The sequence below is a fragment of the Macadamia integrifolia genome, chromosome 14 (genome assembly GCF_013358625.1).
Source record: "Macadamia integrifolia cultivar HAES 741 chromosome 14, SCU_Mint_v3, whole genome shotgun sequence".
Lineage (NCBI taxonomy): Eukaryota > Viridiplantae > Streptophyta > Magnoliopsida > Proteales > Proteaceae > Macadamia > Macadamia integrifolia.
This window is the reverse complement of record NC_056570.1, coordinates 12,407,729-12,426,798: the sequence shown is the minus strand read 5'-3', so window position 1 is coordinate 12,426,798 and position 19,070 is coordinate 12,407,729. Positions and strand designations below refer to the sequence as shown.

At 41.7% G+C, this 19,070-nt stretch overlaps 1 long non-coding RNA gene across 1 annotated transcript; it reads right to left on the bottom strand.

Moving 5' to 3' along the window:
* Nucleotides 1–382: 382 nt before the first annotated feature.
* Nucleotides 383–16,707, bottom strand: LOC122061281. Its single transcript, XR_006134612.1, has 3 exons — nt 16,451–16,707; nt 632–692; nt 383–537 (listed from the first exon to the last, which is right to left on the bottom strand). It is a non-coding gene; the product is annotated as an uncharacterized LOC122061281 (long non-coding RNA).
* Between the last annotated feature and the right edge of the window lie 2,363 nt (nt 16,708–19,070).

The following is a 19,070-nucleotide window of genomic DNA, read 5'->3' as shown; positions in this document are numbered from 1 at the left end:
GAGATATGCTCTGAGATGAGAAAGAGAGAAGGTGGAGAGGCTATAGATGATCAGCGGGGAAGAGGGAAGGAGGAGATGAGGAGCTTTCGATAGATTTTCCAAGTTAATTTTACAAACAAATTTTAGGGTAAATTTTCCATCCAGTTTTTTAGAAACGGTGACCTTTTGTAAAATTTTACCAAATGAAAAATTTCCAAACTAAAAAAAAAAACAAAGGAAAATCTGATTAACCGTAAAATTTTTCAAGCTGAAACAAACGGAGCCTACATTGAAAACCTTAATGTTGGTGTGACCATACCGTAACCTTCTCCCAAACTGCTTCCTTATAATGTGTTGGTACTTTTCGTTAATCAAGATAGTTAAGTGACATAATCGTTGCAAATGTCTTTACATGTGTGCTCAACCACGTAAGCAACCATGTTGCATCTTTATTAATCCCTTGGTGGTAAGGATTGGTCCTAACTTTCACCTTTTGACCACATGGCAATGACATTGTAATCAATCCCCTAGATTGACCTCGTTTCTTTCTATGATTGTCTACATACAAAATAAAAATTTACAACAATAAATAAATACAATTTTATTGATAAAATATTTCATTATATCAAAATAAAATAGCTATTGATCGTACCAAATGCAACCGCACTCATATTTGCGATGTTTTCAGTAAGATTGTCATCCATTTTCTACACCTGTAATGAAATATCACTTTAAAGGGTAAGTACTATGGTCCAATCTATTATAGCTATCAAAATCTTATACTCAGAATAAAATGCTAACCCTTAATAGAAAATATAAATCTAAACTAAGACCAGTATCATCTTCACCAATTTGTCCTCTCCTAATGTGACTGTTTTGAATTGATATTTGCCTCCAAGTTTGAACATTGTCTTCAGGTACATCTCCCTCCATATCATAATTATCATGTATCGCTATTTTTATAGTAACTTGAAATTCATGTTTTGTGGGGTCTTGCACATAAAACACCTACTTTGCTTGTGTAGCAAGGACAAATGGTTCATCAATTTCATTTATCCTAGTATGCATCATATGATTGAAGTTTATGAGTGTAAACTCGAAATCAATTTTTACCACCCCCTTCTTAATATCAGCTCAATCACATTGAAATAACACTATTTTAAGATTCAGAGAATATTGTAACTCAATGACTTCCTTCAAAATGCCATAATATGCTACATTTTCTTCGAAAAACCTAGGATCTCTACGACCATTAGCGCTTGATGTTATTTTCATCACTAAAAATTCACTATTCTGAGTTTGTAAATCGGCTTCACATTCGTTACTGTTAAACCATGTGTCTTTGATAATATATCTCATGTATCTTTTTGCCTCCCAGTTAGGCTTTAGATAACCATTTGATGTTGTCAGGTACCTCGACCCCACTTTTTCTTAGCTTGTCGACCTATTCAATGCAATCATACATGTTACGACAGTAGGAGCCTTAAAAAATTCATTTTGTATAAATTTTAGTTGAAGCAATATTATTAGACTTACATGACTTACAAACCAATTTGGAAATGATTGTGCATACGCCTTCAATCTACTTTGTTCTCTGCCATTATGACCTTGTTCCCTTTTGATTTCTTTAAGATGATATCTAAAAAATGAAATAAAATTTTGGCAATCAAAATTTGTTGAATCATATAAAAAGTTAGCGTACTAAAATTTGTCATTTATTAGAATTTATATATATCAAGGGAATCATAATTGAAAAGTACATATCGGTGTGCTTAATATATCATCTCCATTCTAATTATTTCAACCTTTCCTATTGGCCTACTTATGTCTCCAATCCCAGTATTCCTATTCGGTCGGTTTAGCTGTGTTTTTACCTTTGAAATACCTTGAACAAAATATTAGGCATTCGTCTGCAACATATCGTTCTGCAATTGACCCTTCTGTGTGACTTGGATTACCCTTATAATCCTTTAATATCTTCATGAACTTGTAGGATCAACAATGATTTCTAGATTTAAGACATATTATCCACAAGAAAAAGCTTGAAAGGGAAGAGTTCCATCTCTCTATTGCAATGAAACAATTAATATTTAGCTGCATTGATACTAAACACTAACCTTTCAAAATGATACATCCACCTATAATGTACTAGTCCACCTAGCCTAGCCTCATGTGGTAATGAATTAGTAAATGGACCATAATATCGAATAATGCAGGTGGGAATAACCTCTCAAGATGGCATAATGTTTCTACTATACTTCCTCCAAGTTTATGAAAATCTTCTGCTTGTGCTACTTTAGTATATTAACAACAAAAGAAGTCACATAATAAAATCAGCACTGACCTAACATTCTTCGGTAAAATACATCGTAGTGCTAAAGGAATGAGTTGTTGCATTAAAAGAAGAAAATTATGGCTCATCAATCTTGAGATATTCCTCTCATTGACTTGCACACATTGTGATATATTTCCAGCATAACCATCAGGGACCTTCACCCCCTTTAAAGCTTTGCAGAACACTTCTTTGTCTTCTTTACACAATATGTAGCATGTAGGCAGAATAATTGTTTTCTTTTTCCCCTCAATCATCCTGGATACAGATATGGTCATAGGTTCATGAATTTCAATTCTAGGAAAGCCTCTTTCTTATAGGCATCATAAGTTTCAACACCAATATCCCACAATTCCTTCAAATCATTTATCAGTGGTTGTAAAAACATATATATATATATATATATCATTGTCCGGCTATCTGGGACCTAGAATTAACAATGTCAACAAAAATGATGGTTGCTTCATACACATCCATGGAAGAATGTTATATAACATTCAATGGAGGCACGCCATGTGTTGTCATATTGCTCTTTAAACCAAAAGGATTAAAGCCATTAGTTGCTAACCCAAGTCTAACATTTCGAGCATCCTCATTGAATGTTAGATGTCATTCATCAAATTCTTTCTAAGCTTCTGAGTCTGTAGGATGACGTAACGTCCCATCATTTGTACGATGTTCATTATGCTATCTTATTTCAGATGATTTTGTTGACGACAAGTATAATCTTTGTAGCCTTAGTATCAACAGGAAGTGGCATAATTTTTTTATTGGACGTTTGTGTCCCTCTGATTACCTTGAAGTACCACATTTAAGACATGACTCAACTTTGGATGTCTCATTCCAGTACAACATGCAATCATCAGGACATGCATCAATTTTTTTTTTGTACAAGAGACCCAACTCTTTAATAATCTTTTACGCTTCATAAAATGCTTTTGGTATAGTGTTCTCCGGGTAGAAATTCCTTCTTCAATAATTCCAGCAACATAGAGAAGGACTTGTTACTCCACTTGCAAAGACATTTTATATGGTATAGTTGAACAATAAATGACAATTTGATGAAATCCTTACATCCTGGATACAATTCCTTCTCTGCATCTTGTATTAATCTATAAAATTTATCTATTTCTAAACTTTCTCCCTCTTTATACCCACCTGCAACTCCAACACCAATTGTTTCAGAAGAATTAATGTCGAATGCATCATTTATTATGCCGTGCATGTTAACTGTATTAATGTCATGTTCATTACCCAACACATTATTGTCTTCATCAATTTCCACATAATCTTCAATTATAGGCCTATTTGAACATGTAACATCCCCATGGAAACTCTAAAATATATAGTTTCTTATAATTCAAATACATATCAAATCATCAAATACTTCATCATGTGTTTTTGGATATTGGTTTATGCATTGTAGACAAGGGCATAAGATCTTATCATTATTGGGTGAATTAGCAAAGCAAAATCCAGGAATTGGTTTATCCCAGCTATATATGTATCCCCTGCGCAGAACCTAGGGTCCTTTGACTTTTCAACCCAACTCCTAGCCATTCAATTAATACAAATGTTCTCTGCCTTTGATATTTCTCGTCAACCGCAACACCTTATGGTCCAATATGATAGTTGTAAGTGAATAGCAAGAAATTATAAACTAAAGCATTAACAATTAATTACCATGCATAAAATTTGAAACAAATAGATTAGAGGGAAGACACTAATTTTTGGGAAAGCTTCTAGATCCAGATGTGGTACCACCCGTGAAAGACAATAGGAAAAATATGGATTTAGTCCCAGATACACTGTTGTCAAATTTAAAACATTTCACATGAGCCCAATGGAGCATGTGGAATTGAAGCAAAAAAGGGAGGAATTGTTGACTAAGGCTTCATTAATGAGAGTCGCAGCTCATGTGCAACATACACCTTGTTAATGCAAAAATATGGTGCCTAATAGATGTTTATTGATAGTTGATCTATCAATAAGGTTACCATCAAATACAACTTTTATAAGCAATTGAGATGCATAGTTGTACCAGAACATCAAGATCCAATGTGAATGCATATGGTCTAAATTGACCCTAATCTCCATGCATGGTTTAAATGCTTCAATCTTTTCCCTCAAAGCTAATTCAATTCCCCTCCTGCCATAATAACCAAGCAAGAAAATGTGACAACATTTTCTAAAGGATTTTTACTTTTCTGGGTTAGAACATGAGGGTTAGGAAAATAGAACTTTCATGTTCCTTGGAGCTGAAACAACTAAAAACAAACTGGAAAAATAGGTCCAGATAGCATACGATAAGTCCAGTTGAGTTATTTGCCATGAAGTTTAAATTGAATTAGCTGAATGCAAGTCAAGCCTAGGGAAGAGGAAGAGCTACTAGCTGAGAGCTGTTCAAATCTTACTAGTCAAACCATGGGGTCTAGCTATTAGTTTTTTTTTCTTTGTTGAATAATATGAGTTTCTTGAGTCTATTCCTAGAGTTATTAGAAGTTATAAGAAGTTTTCTATGGTATTATGTGTTATTGATTTCTAACTCAGTTCAGTTTTTCTCTTAGCCTTGGGTTTTTTCTTTTTTAAATTTCCTTTGTTGTATTTGGTCTCCATTTTAGATTAGGATTAGTGTTGGGTGGGGTTACCAGCAATGTATTTCTCATTTCTCTAGGCTGCTGTGGTGGAATCAGTAGTGTTCTTCTTGAGTCGATTCTCGCGGCTTCCTTGGTGGAATCCTATAGTGGGCACTCGGCAGGTGGACTCCTGTCTCATCTCTATCATCCTATTTTTCTATTTCTTTTTATTTCACTTTATTTCCACCACCCTCAATGTCAATTTTCCGGCATTTATATAATCTAGTACACAACAGCACCCCTATTTTGAGCTTTTTTTTTTCATCTAAGTCATCATATCTGCAGCAACATGGATTCAGAATAATCTCCAATTTTGAGCCCAAGTTTTTGGTTTTATCAATTATTCTAAAATTCTTGTTTCACATCTCAGTTTATTAATCCATATTATCATATCCCATATCTCTGCTTTGTTTTGCATAATTTCCAACATCAATCCAATCGCACACTTCAAACTACTAAAGAAACCTGAGATAATTGTATAAAATGAAGTGCTGAATATCTTCAACCTGGAATTTTAGATACTAGATATTAGTATATTATGTGTTTTTTCCCTATTGCTATATTTCTCTCAAATGCTACATGTAATATGCTACTTTGAGTTGCACCTTCGTATCAGGGAATTCAAAATCTCCCGCAACCCCCTAAATGCCAATTGAACTCCCACTAATCCCAATATCAGCAAATGGGTTGGGATACAAAAGACTCAACCATTCACTAAAACAAATATACAATAATTCAGCCTTAACCCAGCTAAATGGGGTCTGCTACATGGAACCTTGCCCTCCAATTTTCACTAAAACAAATATAATAAAGAAAATTCAGTGGCTTTAGAATTACATTCACCCATAGTTTCACCCCATTTCCTAAAGTCACAAACAATATTCATTATAGATAGGACAAAGTAGGTAAGCACCTGGGTTAAACTAAATATGAATACGGTGGTTTGCTTGATGACACACTCAAATTAGTCACCTGGTGAGACAAAGACATGTGGCACCCCAAGCAGGGATACGTGGCACCCAGCCGAGCAATATCCGCCACGACCAAGACTCCAGAGTTCAAAAAAAGGGGGAGGCTTGAGTCCCCCACAACGAAGAGAGGCGCGCGAAGGACTCTAAACTACTTAAGGGGGAGGAGATACCCGAATAGGGAAGATTCCCTCCACGAAGATGGGAATACGTATCCTAGTAGGACTTGAAAAGGGGGTAATCCTATAAGAAGGAACCGTAAAAGACAAAAGAGGTAAGTCAATACGCTCACCATTACTCCTGTGAAAATACTGTTCTGCTGGTCTCTAACTTGGGCGTCGGAGGACTAATCCCGGAGATACCTCCAGGCCTCTGCCTTCTGTGGTTATGCAAGATCGACGCTTAGCCTCATACAGATTTTTTGCAGTAACAGATTGGCACCGTCCATGGGAATGACAGAGTAATGGTGGGAAAAACCTACAATCGTAAAAAAACAAGAGCAGCATCGAGTATAAATATGAATGAGGGGGAACCTTCAGAATCTCTCCCCCCCTCAGCAGACATCACTGAAGAATGAGAAAATGATGATCGGGAAGGGCCCGTGAGGGATCAGTGCTCGATCGGACATTAGGTGTGTAGAGATAGTAATCCTCCTAGGGCGTAGGATTATGTGACTAGGGAGCAGTTTGACGCCCTTCAGGAGAAGTATGACCGAATGGCCAAGATAATGAAGGAGGTCTCCAAGGCCATCTCTCAGAGGATCAGTGGGGCAGCACGAGGCTCCCATGTCCATCTAGAACGAGTTCAAGACGAGGACCAGAGTAGCCTAGGGTCGATAAGGTCCGACCAGAATCCTCGAAATTGAGCCACAAGGGAAAGCCCCACACCTAAAGAAAGGACACGGCACGCTGCAGGGGCTGGGCATGAAGAACCTCACCAAGGAGACGAATAGAGATATGAAGACCCAGGGTTGAAGTAGATGATCCTAAACCAGAAGGATGAAATTCGAAAGGTAGTAGAAAACCAGACAAGAACTCACGAGGCGGACCTCACTAATGACACGGCTCTAACTGATAAGGTCCTGAGGGATCCACTCCTGTCGATTTTTGTCTGCCCAAATACGATACCTACGACGGGTCTGGGGACACTGTCGATCATTTGGAAGGCTTCAAGGTCACGATGTAGTTCCATCGAGTCTCGAAAAACATGTGTCGCGCCTTGCCTTTGACATTCAGAGGAACGACAAGGATATGGTACAAACGCCTGCCGACGAAATCAATTCACAGCTTCAGTGAATTGAGTTACTTCTTTGTGAAGGGGTTCTCCAGTAGCCAACCCCTTCAAAAGACCACATTGAACCTGACCAATGTCAAATAGCACAAGGAGAGTCACTATGAAATTATATGAAGCGCTTCTAGTCGGAGAAGATTACGATCAGAGGTCTGGATTCAAAAGAAAAGTTCACGGCCCTCTTGGGAGGCGTCAAAGACAAAGAGCTAAAAAGGTCTTTGGCGAAGCATGCACCGAGGAACCTAGCTAAGTTAAAGGCTCGGTGTGATAAGTACATTCAGATAGAAGAAACCCTTTAAGTTGACAAAGACGCTGAGGGAATGACGGGGAAGAAAAGGACCTCAAAAGGTGATGATAAGCCTCCCGAAGGCAAAAGACGAAAGTCCAGACGTGATTAGGCACCCAGTCCTCCGAAGAGGTTTGAAAGGTATGCGGCCCTAAACTGGAGTCGGATAGATGTGCTAATACAGATAAAAGACTCCCTAAATGCCAGACCCATAAAGTGACCGGGGAAGATGGGACGACATCCCGAGAGGCGCAACATGGACAAATATTGCCACTCCCACAGAGACCACGGCCATGACACCAAAGATTATTGGCACCTGAAGGGGGAAATAGAAGGAATGATCCGAAGAGGATACTTGGACAGATTTGTAAACCGTGAGAAGGAAGATGCCCAAGATGGCAACGACCACGGGGACAATTGCCAAAGGGACGGTAGAAGCTGTCTTGAAAGAAGGGAGCCAGCCTGCAAAGGCAACCAGGAGCGACAAAGGGATCGGACACCCGAGGAAGCTAACCATCGCCCCCAAGATGATTATAAAAGCCCAACCAGGGTCATAGCAACTATTAGTGGAGGCTTGGCCTCTGGAGAAAGTTCCATCTCGGCTAGAAAAGTGAAGGCCTGTGCGAGAAGCGTACACGTGGTCTAATGGTCATACAAGAAGGCAAAGACAGGGATAGTTATCTCCTTCTCGGATGAGGATCTAGAAGGGGTGCATATGCCACATGACAATGCCTTGGTAGTCACCATGACCCTAGCTGATTGCAAAGTAAAAAGGATTTTGGTGGATAACGACAGCTCAGCTGACATTGTTTCTTGAAGCTTTCCAAAAGATGGGCCCAGACAGAGAAAAGTTGAAGGTCAAACACCCGTTGTAAGGGTTCTTGGGTGCCCCGGTCAAAATAGAGGGATCGATCGAGTTACCAGTAAGGGCCAGCACCGGAGATCGCTAAGTAATAATCATGATAAACTTCCTAGTAGTGGACATCACATCAGTGTACAACGCCATACTGGGGAGAGTCGGCTTAAACTTGCTAAAGGCCATTGTCTCCACACCACACCTCAAGATGACGTTTCCAACCAAGAACGGAGTCGACGAGTGTTGAGGTGATCAGGAGGCATCCCAAAAATGCTACGCCACCACCTTATGGGGAAAAGAAAAGGCAGGCGAGGCGCTTCTAATAGAGGATCTTCATGATGACACCAGTTATCCAAGGGGGGAACCGACAGAAGAGTTGGTATAATTTGACGTCGAAGAAGGGGATAACACTCGTCAATTCCAAGTTAGGGTCCTGATGCCAAGGCAACAACGAGAAAAGCTCATCTTGTTCCTCCAAGACAACTCTGATGTCTTTTCCTGGTCAGCCTTGGACATGCCTAGAATAGCCCGAGAGGTAATAGAGCATCGTCTGAGTGTCTACCCAACCAAGAAGCTGGTATAACAGAAGAAGAGGACCTTCGCCCCCGAGAGGCATAGAAGATAGATGAGGAGATAGAGAAGTTGCTAAAGGCCAAGTTCATTCGTGAAATCCAGTAACCCGAGTGGATATCCAATGTGGTTATGGTTCCAAAAGCAAACGAGAAGTGGAAGATCTACATCGAATTCACGGATTTAAACAAGGCCTGCCCAAAGGACAGCTACCCCTATCGAAGATAGACCTTCTCATCGATGCCACTTTAGGACATGAGGCACTGAGCTTCATGGATGCATATTCAGGGTACAATCAGATCAAGATGTGTAAGATCGATGTCTCGAAGACATCCTTCATAACCAAGGGGGCTTTACTGCTATAAAGTAATGCCCTTCGGGCTGAAGAACGCAGGGGCCACTTACCAAAGGTTAGTGAACAAGATATTCAAGGGGATGATCGACAAGACCATGGAGGTGTACGTGGATGACATGCTTGTGAAAAGCCTAAAGGCAGAACACTATATTCGAGACTTAGAGAAGGCATTCTACTGAGGGAATACGGCATGAAGCTGAACCCAGTGAAGTGCGAATTTGGAGTAGCACCGGGAAATTTCCTTGGCTTCATCATCTCGGAGAGGGGGATTGAAGCCAACCCGATGAAAATACAGGCCATTCAAGATATGAGGTTACCGCAGAATGTGAAGCAAGTCCAGGAGCTGACAGGCAGAGTCGCTGCCCTAGGATGGTTCATGTCTCGATTGGCTGACAAGTGCCTTCCTTTCTTCAAAGCCTTGAAGGGATCCAAAAAATTTGAATAGATGGATGAATGCGAGAATTTCTTTGAACAGCTGAAGGAATACTTAGCAACGCCCCTGCTACTGATGAAGCCAAACACTAGGGATACCTTGCAGTTATACCTAGCTATATTAGCAATGGCGGTAAGCGCGGTATTGATAAAGGAAGAAAGAAGGCAACAACAACCAATATACTATGTTAGCTAAACCCTTTTGGAAGTAGAAACAAGATACAGAAAGATGAAGAAGGTGGCATACGGACTGGTGATAGTGGCAAGAAAGCTGAGACCCTATTTTCAATCACACACGGTATGAGTGCTCACAGACCAACCCTTGAAGAAGATACTGCAGAGGTCGGATACATCTGGCCACCTAGTAAACTAGGCGATAGAGTTGGGAGAATTTGACATTCAATACAAATCGAGAACGATGATAAAAGCACAGGCCCTAGCCGACTTCATAGTCGAGACAACGCTCTTAGATGAACCCCAGGAGGTCGTCGAGGCTAGGGCAAAAAAGACTTGGACATTATATGTGGATGGTGCATCCAACCAAGTGGGAAGCCACGTAGGAATCATACTAGGCAGCATTGAAGGATTCAAGATTGAGTACTCCCTATGGTTCAACTTTAGTGCCCTCCAACAATGAAGCTGGGTATGGAGCATTGATAGCTGGAATTAATCTGGCGTGGGCTTCGATTGTACAAGAGTTGGTGGTGCACAATGACTCGCAACTCGTGGTGCGACAAGTGAATAGAGACTATGAAGACAAGGGACAAAGGATGGTTGAATACTTGAAGGTGGTGTGAGAGAAAGTGGTAGCCTTCAAAGAGTTCAAGGTAAGGCAGGTGCCACGGGCAGAGAACGCCAACGTAGATGCATTGTCACAGTTGGCCACCTCTGACTTCGTGGCCCTCAGACGATCAATGTATTTTGAAATGGTACCCCAACCAAGCACCGAAAGTACCCAAGAGGTGTTACCCATTGGTGAGGACGACCCTAGTTGGATGGATCCCATAATCAGGTACCTGAAGGAAGGAGAGCTCCCCAAAGATAGGGATGAGGCAAGGAACGTACGAATGCGGTCAACGCGGTTCCTATTGAAGGACGAGATGTTTTACAAAATAGGGTTCACCACACCATACCTTAAGTGTCTGAACCTTGTCATCGCCGAATATGTGCTCTGAGAAGTAAACGAAGGGATATGTGGCCAACATTTGGGAGCCTGGGCCTTGGCCCACAAAGTACTGAGGCAGGGCATATTATGGCCGACCATAAGGAAAGATGCAGAGGAATTCATCAGGAAATGCGTTAAGTGTCAGATGTTCACCCCCATCCCTAGGCAGCACGCTATCGAGCTTTCCTCCCTGTCTAGCCCGAAACCATTTGCCATGTGGGGAATGGACATCCTAGGCTCGTTCCCCCTATCCACGAGGCAAAGAAAGTTTGTTATGGTGGCGGTTGACTACTTCACGAAGTGGGTGAAAGTCGAAGCACTGGCTACAATATCCGAAAGGAATATAAGAGACTTCTTCGAGAGGGCGGTGGTCTATCGATTCGGGATCCCCTGGGTGGTGGTAACAGACAATGGAACTCAATTCGCTAACCCAACTTTTGACTCATTTTGTGAAGCCCTTGGCATCGACCACAGGAAAACGTTCATCGGTTACCCGTCGACTAATGGGCTAACGGAAGTAACCAATCGTACCCTACTTCAAGGAGTAAAGAAAAGGTTGGATGATGCCAAGGGGTTATGGGAGAAGAGCTACAAAACATCCTTTGGGCTTACCACACGACTAAAGGTCCGCCACCGGAGAAACACCATTCAACTTAACTTACGGCACCGAAGTTGTGCTCCCAGTGGAGGTAAGAGCCACGACCCATCGAGTTTAGTACTATGATGAAAAAGAAAACGATAAAGGGATTTGAGCTAATTTAGACCTCTTGAATGAAGTACAAGAAGCCTCATAAGAAAGGATCACCATCTAATAGCGAAAGGGTGTGAGGTATTACAATTATAAAGTCAGAAGAAATGAGTTCAGAATAAGCGACCTTGTCCTCAGAAAGGTGAAGATATCAGACCCCAAGCATCAATAAAAGTTGGCTCCAAATTGGAAAGGACCTTACAGAGTCACCAGGATAATACGACCAGGATCCTATCACCTAGAGACTACAGGGGGAGAAAGGGTACCCTGATCATAGAACTCAAAAAACTTGAGGAAATTCTACCAATAGTAACAACATACCAAGCAGTAGTAGTGAACACATTTACATTTACTTAGTTATTTTTTGAATTCTTAAGCACTTCCAATTTGTAGTTCTCCATATCAAGCTTTTCGGAGGATTTTCATTTCAAAATATATAAGCTGGTTTATGGTAATTGTTTCCAGATGGCTATGAAATGTACATCCTTAGGTTAGGTGCTCAGGCCAAAGCTGAAAAGACCTGACCGAAGTAGTATTCCTCAGTTGGGGGCTCAGGCCGAAGCCGAGCTGAAATGACTGAAGGGACTCCCTCAGTCGAAGGCTCAAGCAGAGCATGGAATGCCCGACCGAAGGTCCACTCGGTGTAATAGGACTGCCAACAGCGTCCCTCATCCTTCAGCCATAAAGGAAGTGCCAGTGGTTGGGCCCAAAGGAACACACCACTGACTTGCGTAGGAGCTTTGGCCCTTATGCTCCCACCTTGTAATTAAGCTTGACATGTCACTTGACAATCACTTGCATAAGAGCTTTAGATTTCATACCCCTACCTGCGAGCCAAAGCCCTGTGATAGTCCTTCGGGTTCGAAGTTAATCGTTAGGATTGTAAAAAAAAAAAAGGGGGAGAGTTTCGTTCATCAAAGAAGAAAGAAGGAGTTCCATTCATGAAAGAAGCCCGAAGGCCAAATTACATAAAGAGGCCTGAAGGCATAAGTTGCAAGAAAAAAAGATACAAAAAAGAGACCCGAAGGCAAAAAAGTAATAAAAAAGAACAAGCTAGGCATCTCAAGGGGCTTCAGTCAGGAAAATGGCTTCGTTATCAACAACGTCGGAGACATCTCGGTCTGAACCATCACAACTAGGTGTAAGGGGGACTTTGCGGGGATTCTGAACCTCTTCATCATCACTCCCCTTGAGCTCGGTCACCTGACTTGCCACAGGGGTAGGAGTCGAGGCTGATCCACCTTCCTCCTCAAAAATGAGGCCACTATCCTTAAAGGATACCTTAGGATACTGCTCGAGAACCCCATCTCAGACCTCAGTCGAGGCCATCGTGTATCTTAGAGCTACAGCCTGCTTAACCTCTTCATAGAAGTCTTCAGAGGCCTTGTACATTTCGACCCCTTGGGCTTCGGCTGCTTTAAGCCTCGCAAACATTTGGGACCTAAGCTCTGACAGTTCCTGGTCGTGCTCTTGACGAACCCGAAGGAGCTTAGTCTCCAGATGCTCTACCTTCTCAAGTAGAACAAAGCACTCATTCTCTAGGTTCACCTTCTCCATCTCAAATCTCTCCAAGTCCCGATCTATGGCCTTAATTCGGACGATGAGCTGGGTAAGTTGGTTCTGGGCCTGAAGAAAAGCATTTATAGAAATGAGATACATCGATCAAGAAGGAAATCTGAAAGCCGAAGACCAAAGAAAGCTTACCCCTGCCATGTAGAAGCATGTGCTGGTCACCATGGTCAAGGTCCCCTGCTTCTGGGTATCGGAAACATCTCTCGGGAGGTTCCCCCTTTAGCACCAGCTCCTAGGACACCCTTCCAACAATGAAAGAGTCATCCTCCTACACAGACCATTCAGGGACGAAGCCACGCTCGCACTTGCCTCAGCTCAGAGCTGGGCTCTGGAAATGAACATTAGATGGAGGCTCAGATGGGGCAGAGGCATCTTGGTCCTGCACGGCCAAAGCCTAAATGGCCCCTTCGATGTGATCATGCGTGAGACCCCTCTTTCTCTTAGAAGGAGGCTTGGTCGGCTCAAAAGCTGAAACCTTCCTCTTCTCCTTTTGCCTTTGCTTCTGCTTCTGCTGCTCCTCCCTCGCTTGAGCCTCTCTTGCTCGAGCCTCCTTGACCTGATCCTACCTTGCAGCTGCGACGGCCCTAACATCAGCCCTAGAGAGTTGCACTGCATAAGAGAAGCAAAAGTTAGCACAAGGAAGAAGCAGATGAGGCAAGAATGAAATCGGGTGAACCTAAGACTCACCCGGGCTAAGCTTGAACCAAAACAGGATGACATCTGATTGAAGATTATCGGACTCGACTGGAGGACTACAAGGCTTGTGTTTGTCCAATACCAGCGATTCCACGTCCACCCCGAAGAGGGCTAGCACGGAGTTCACATCCTTCAAGTCGGGGATGTCCCAGACATTGTCGATGGGGAAACCCTCAGATGATCTCACAAAGAAGTACTTATGCTTCCAGCCATGGATCGACGAGGGATACCCATTCAGCAACCTAATGTCCTTTCGAGGGCTGAAGTAATACCAGCCCGAGTCCCCTTTACTGGCACTAAGGGAAAGACAATTAAGAAAAAGGGGAAGAGAGATGGGCCTCTAAATCCGAGAGAAGTACACTATAAAGCTAAGGATCTGCCGCCACCCATTCGAAGTCAGCTGGGTCTGGTAGATGTCGTAGTGCTGAAACACTTGGCTGAAGAAAGGGTGAAGAGGAAGCCAAAGCCCTACCCTGAAGGCATCGTGGTAGAAGCAAAGTTCGCCAGGGCTCCTATAACTAGCCCTGTCGATGGGCCTCAGGAGCTGAAGGTCGAACTCACCGGGTATACTGTAGGATACCCTAAGCTCATTGAGCTCTACCTCGAACGTGGTAGATACTATGTCCCTAGCCTCTATGGGAGGAGACTCATTCGTCTAGGCTTGGGATTCAAAAACCCCTTCCATAATATCCTCCACGCTCAGACCACCAGCAGATCCACAAGGTGTTGCAGTAGAGGAGGAGACATAGGACGAATGGGACTCGGAGGATGAACCCAAGGACATGCCTCGGACACATCCGAGACTACGATTCCTGGGGTTAGAAATGGTGCCCTCAGAAGATGAGGGCCTACTACTAAAGGAGCTTGATATGGAACTTACTGATGACGATGGATGAGGATCAAAGATGAAGGGGAGAGTATGAGACCGAAGGTTGATGGCTCTGGTAAAAAGTGCCCAAAATGAGGGGAAATTCACCTTATATAGGCAAGGTAACGACGATCTGACTGCTCGAGGCCATTAATGACCAAGACACGTCATCAATGTTGATTCCCAAGGCACTCCCAAGAAAAACACACGAGTGACGCGTCGCTCGAGCCAGACACACAAGCGACACATTATAAAGCCAAAAGCACGAGAAATGAAGCCTCTTTTGTACCTTGGTTGGGGGCTCAGGCCAAGGCCGAGTAGACCTGACCGAAGGTCACTACCTCGGTTAGGGACTCAGGCCAAGGCCGAGCAAACTTGACCTAAGGTCACTACCTCGGTTGGGGGCTCAGGCCATGGCCGAGCAGGCCTGACCCAAGGTCACTACCTCAGTTGGGGGCTCAAGCCAAAGCCAAGCAGACTTGACCAAAGGTCACAACCTCAGTTGGGGGCTCAGACCAAGGCTGAGTAGACTGACCAATGTCACTACCTCGGTTGGGGGCTCAGGCAAAGGTCAAGCAGACCTGACCGAAGGTTACTACCTCAGTGGGGGGCTCAGGCCAAAGTCGAGTAGACCTGACGGAAGGCCTCTATCTCAGATAAGACAAAGGCCGAATCCGAATGAAGAGGACCGAAGGAACATGAAGAGGGAAAGGAAGGCTTGGTTACTCCCACTAGAAGGATTTCTTAGTGGCAGTAGGGGGCTTTTGACACGCTCAAATTTGTCACCCGATGAGACAAAGACACGTGGCACCCAGCCGAGTGATATCCGCCACGACCAGGACTGCAGATTTCAAAAAAAAGGGGTAAGCTTGAGTCCTCCTCAACGAAGAGAGGCATGCGAAGGACTCTAAACTACTTAAGGGGGAGGAGATACCCGAATAGGAAAGATTCCCTCCACGAAGGTGGGAAGACGTATCCTAGTAGGACTCGGAAATGGGGTAATCCTATAAGAAGGAACCCTAAAAGACAGAAGAGATAAGTTAATATGCTCACCATTACTCCTATGAAAATACTGTTCTACTAGTCTCTAACTTGGGCGTCGGAGGACTAATCCCGGAGACACCTCTGGGCCTTTACCTTCTGTGTTTGTGCAGGATCGGCGCTCAGCTTTATACAGATTTTTGGCAGTAACACTTGATAACTGTAAAATTGAATCATGAGGAAGGGTTGTAGTTTCAGGTTACATGAGTTAGTTTAAGTTCTCAGAGATTTCAGGTTTCACTTTCCAGAAAATTTGTGCACAAGAAAAAGAAAAAGAGAGCCAGAGAACTGCTAAAGCTGAGAACAACTAATGAATACTTTTCAGTGACCTGCCTTACAGCAAAGAGGATGAAATGGAAATTGGAGGAACAGTTAAAAAGGGGGTTGACATACTTGGAGAATCTATTGTATCTAGTCTATTCCAAAGCTATGAGAACAGGGATACTTGGAGAGTGAAATCTAATGTGCGGTTACATTCATTCAAAGACTAAATTAACCCACAGAAACTAGAAAAAAAAATTCTAATTAAACTCTTGTATTCACCAACAGGAAATAAACTACTACAAAAAAAATAAAATTAAGAGCAAAGTCTGCATAATAGAACAACTTTTCATAGACAAAATAGCATTCATTGTCTAAAAAAAGATCAAACTTACATGCTGATTTTGCATCTCAATCGAGTGAAGGTGAGAGAGAAGTGTGGGAGTCGATCGAAGGAGTCTTGATAGAGAGAGAACAGGGGAGAAACTGAAGGAGCCCCAATACCTTTGAAGAAGAAACAACGGCTAGATTTTCAAAGGATATCAAAGAAGGCTGCGATTAGGTTTTCAAAGTATATTAGAGAACACCGCGGGATTGGGAAAATTTAACGTTCTCTCTCCTGCTGAAAACCCTTAATGTAGGCGAAAATTTAGAAAGGGTAACTATTGGGGCATATAAAAAATCCTGCCCCTGTTGACTAACATTTAGGCGTGGAAAAATTAAAGCCCCTAGAGGTTATTTGGTGCCTTCCATTTTATTGAAAAATTATTATCTATTGTGTCGGACATAGAAATACTACTCCTATTGAATACCCTACCCTTAATAGGCAGACAAATTAAATTGCCCCTATTGTACCGTCTTTAGAGATCAATTCATAAAATTGCCCCTGTTATAATATTTTTAGAGGCCAATAACCAAAACCACCCCTAATGCATACTTTTTAGGAGCGAGTTAATAAAATTACCCCTAATTCTTTATTTTTAGAGATAGGTAAAAGAAAAAAAAAAAAAGCCCCTAGATCCACCCTATTGACTTTTTTTTTTAGTGGAGAGAAGGGAGGGAGAGAGTGTGGGAGAGGAGAGAGGAGGTTCCAAAAAGCTATGACTCTCTCTCCCTTGTCCTTTTTATAATAAAACTCCCTTTAGGATTTCATCTTTTGGTCAAATCTTTGTTTTCTAAATAGAGAAGATCAAATATGGTGGTAGATAACAGTTTCCAAAATTGAATAACTACTTTGATTCTAAAGTGGGAAGAGGTATATTCTATTTATTGCCATAAATAAAATAAAAAAAATTAATTATTTAATATTCTCAAATATATAAAAATATTAACTTTTTAATTTGCACATAAAACCTTCCACTTTTCTAATATCCCATAATGAGTTATAGTACATGTAATTTAATATTGTCTAACTCCAATTCATTGTAAATCTCTATTCCAGAGATTCTGTGAACATAATCGGACATCAAAAAAATATTTCAAATAAAATTTGATAAATAAAATATTATTTTTATATTAGAAAATAATTTTGTAAACAATTTACAAAAATGACATTGGTACCAGAGTTCTGTCTAATCAAGTATAGACATTTTCTTTACTCGATATTCTTCAATTAAGGGCAGTGGATCCCATACTGACGATTTCTTTCTTTATTAATGTGAGACCACGTGTCTAGCATATACCACATACCGATATATAGTCTATTGGACATCAATTATTGGTTTACCAAAACACATGATACAACACTACAATAAATAGGATCTCTCAAGCCAAAAGGTCAAGTGATGGGTACGAATCTCGTCCTCACACAACTGGTAGTATGTATACTTACATTTATGTACTGGAATCATATCCCTAATAACATATAATGTAATAGCCATATGAATAGAATGTCCAGTCTTATCCCTAGCTGAGAATAGTTTTGGGTGAAAAAACCCATGGAACAACTTACAAGCCTAATAAATAAATGACATGCATAAGTAAAATTACATAATCTTATTAATAAATTAAGTTTGATGGACATACATATCCAACAACCTGACAACTATAAAGTGAGATATACAATCATACATAAGATAATGGACACATTCAAATAAATAGATATTGTCATTTCCCTTATTAAGTGAAAACAATCACAATTCATCTCACTCCTCCTCCCCCTCCCCCACTGACTGACGTAAATTGAATTTCATGTCATTTCCCCTATTAAAAGTGAGAACAATCACAATCCTCTCACTCCTACTCCTCCCCCTCCCCCTCCCACGAGGTAAACACAAGCCTCCCTCTCCTCCTCCTTTTGCCAAATGAGGAAAACCTTAGTACACTCACTCCTTCTCCCGCTAAATGAGGTACACCACCACCCACCATTCTCATATACACTAACTCCTCCTTTCCTTGCTTAGTGAGGTATCCACAATTTCCAATGTCATTACATATATAAGATCATGAAACATAATACTCAGATAACATCCCAAATCATGAGCAATATGGGTTTTCAACTCATCAACTCCAAAAATAAAGAGTTTACTCAGAATTGGGTAAAAACCCTAGTAAAGTCAAAATCACAAATCCAGTCCAGCCCTTCTAAACAGTAAAAACAGATAAACAGAGCTGATCTAGTCTCACTGGATCCCTAACCGGCGTGCCAGATTCCCATGCCGACTGCCAAGCCCGTTAACCCTGACGAGAACCATTTGTTTCAGAGTTACCGGTGAACACCAGTTCCCCAAAGTGGGCCGCCAAACTTATGTGGCTCACCAATAGAGCCCAGAAACTTTCCCAACCTGAGCTCTTCTATGGGCTTCTACCCTAAGAACACTACCGACTAAGATGCCAATCCTACTACAATTTTTTTGTTTTGGTTCTATGGTAACATGCACACAAAACTTAACAATAACATCATGAGTAGGGTCTTTAAATCAAACCCAAATCCTCTAAAATCCCTTTTAACCAAATGGTTTCTTACCAAACCCAAGGCCGTCAATAATTTGAATCAACTACTAAAATTAAAGCCAT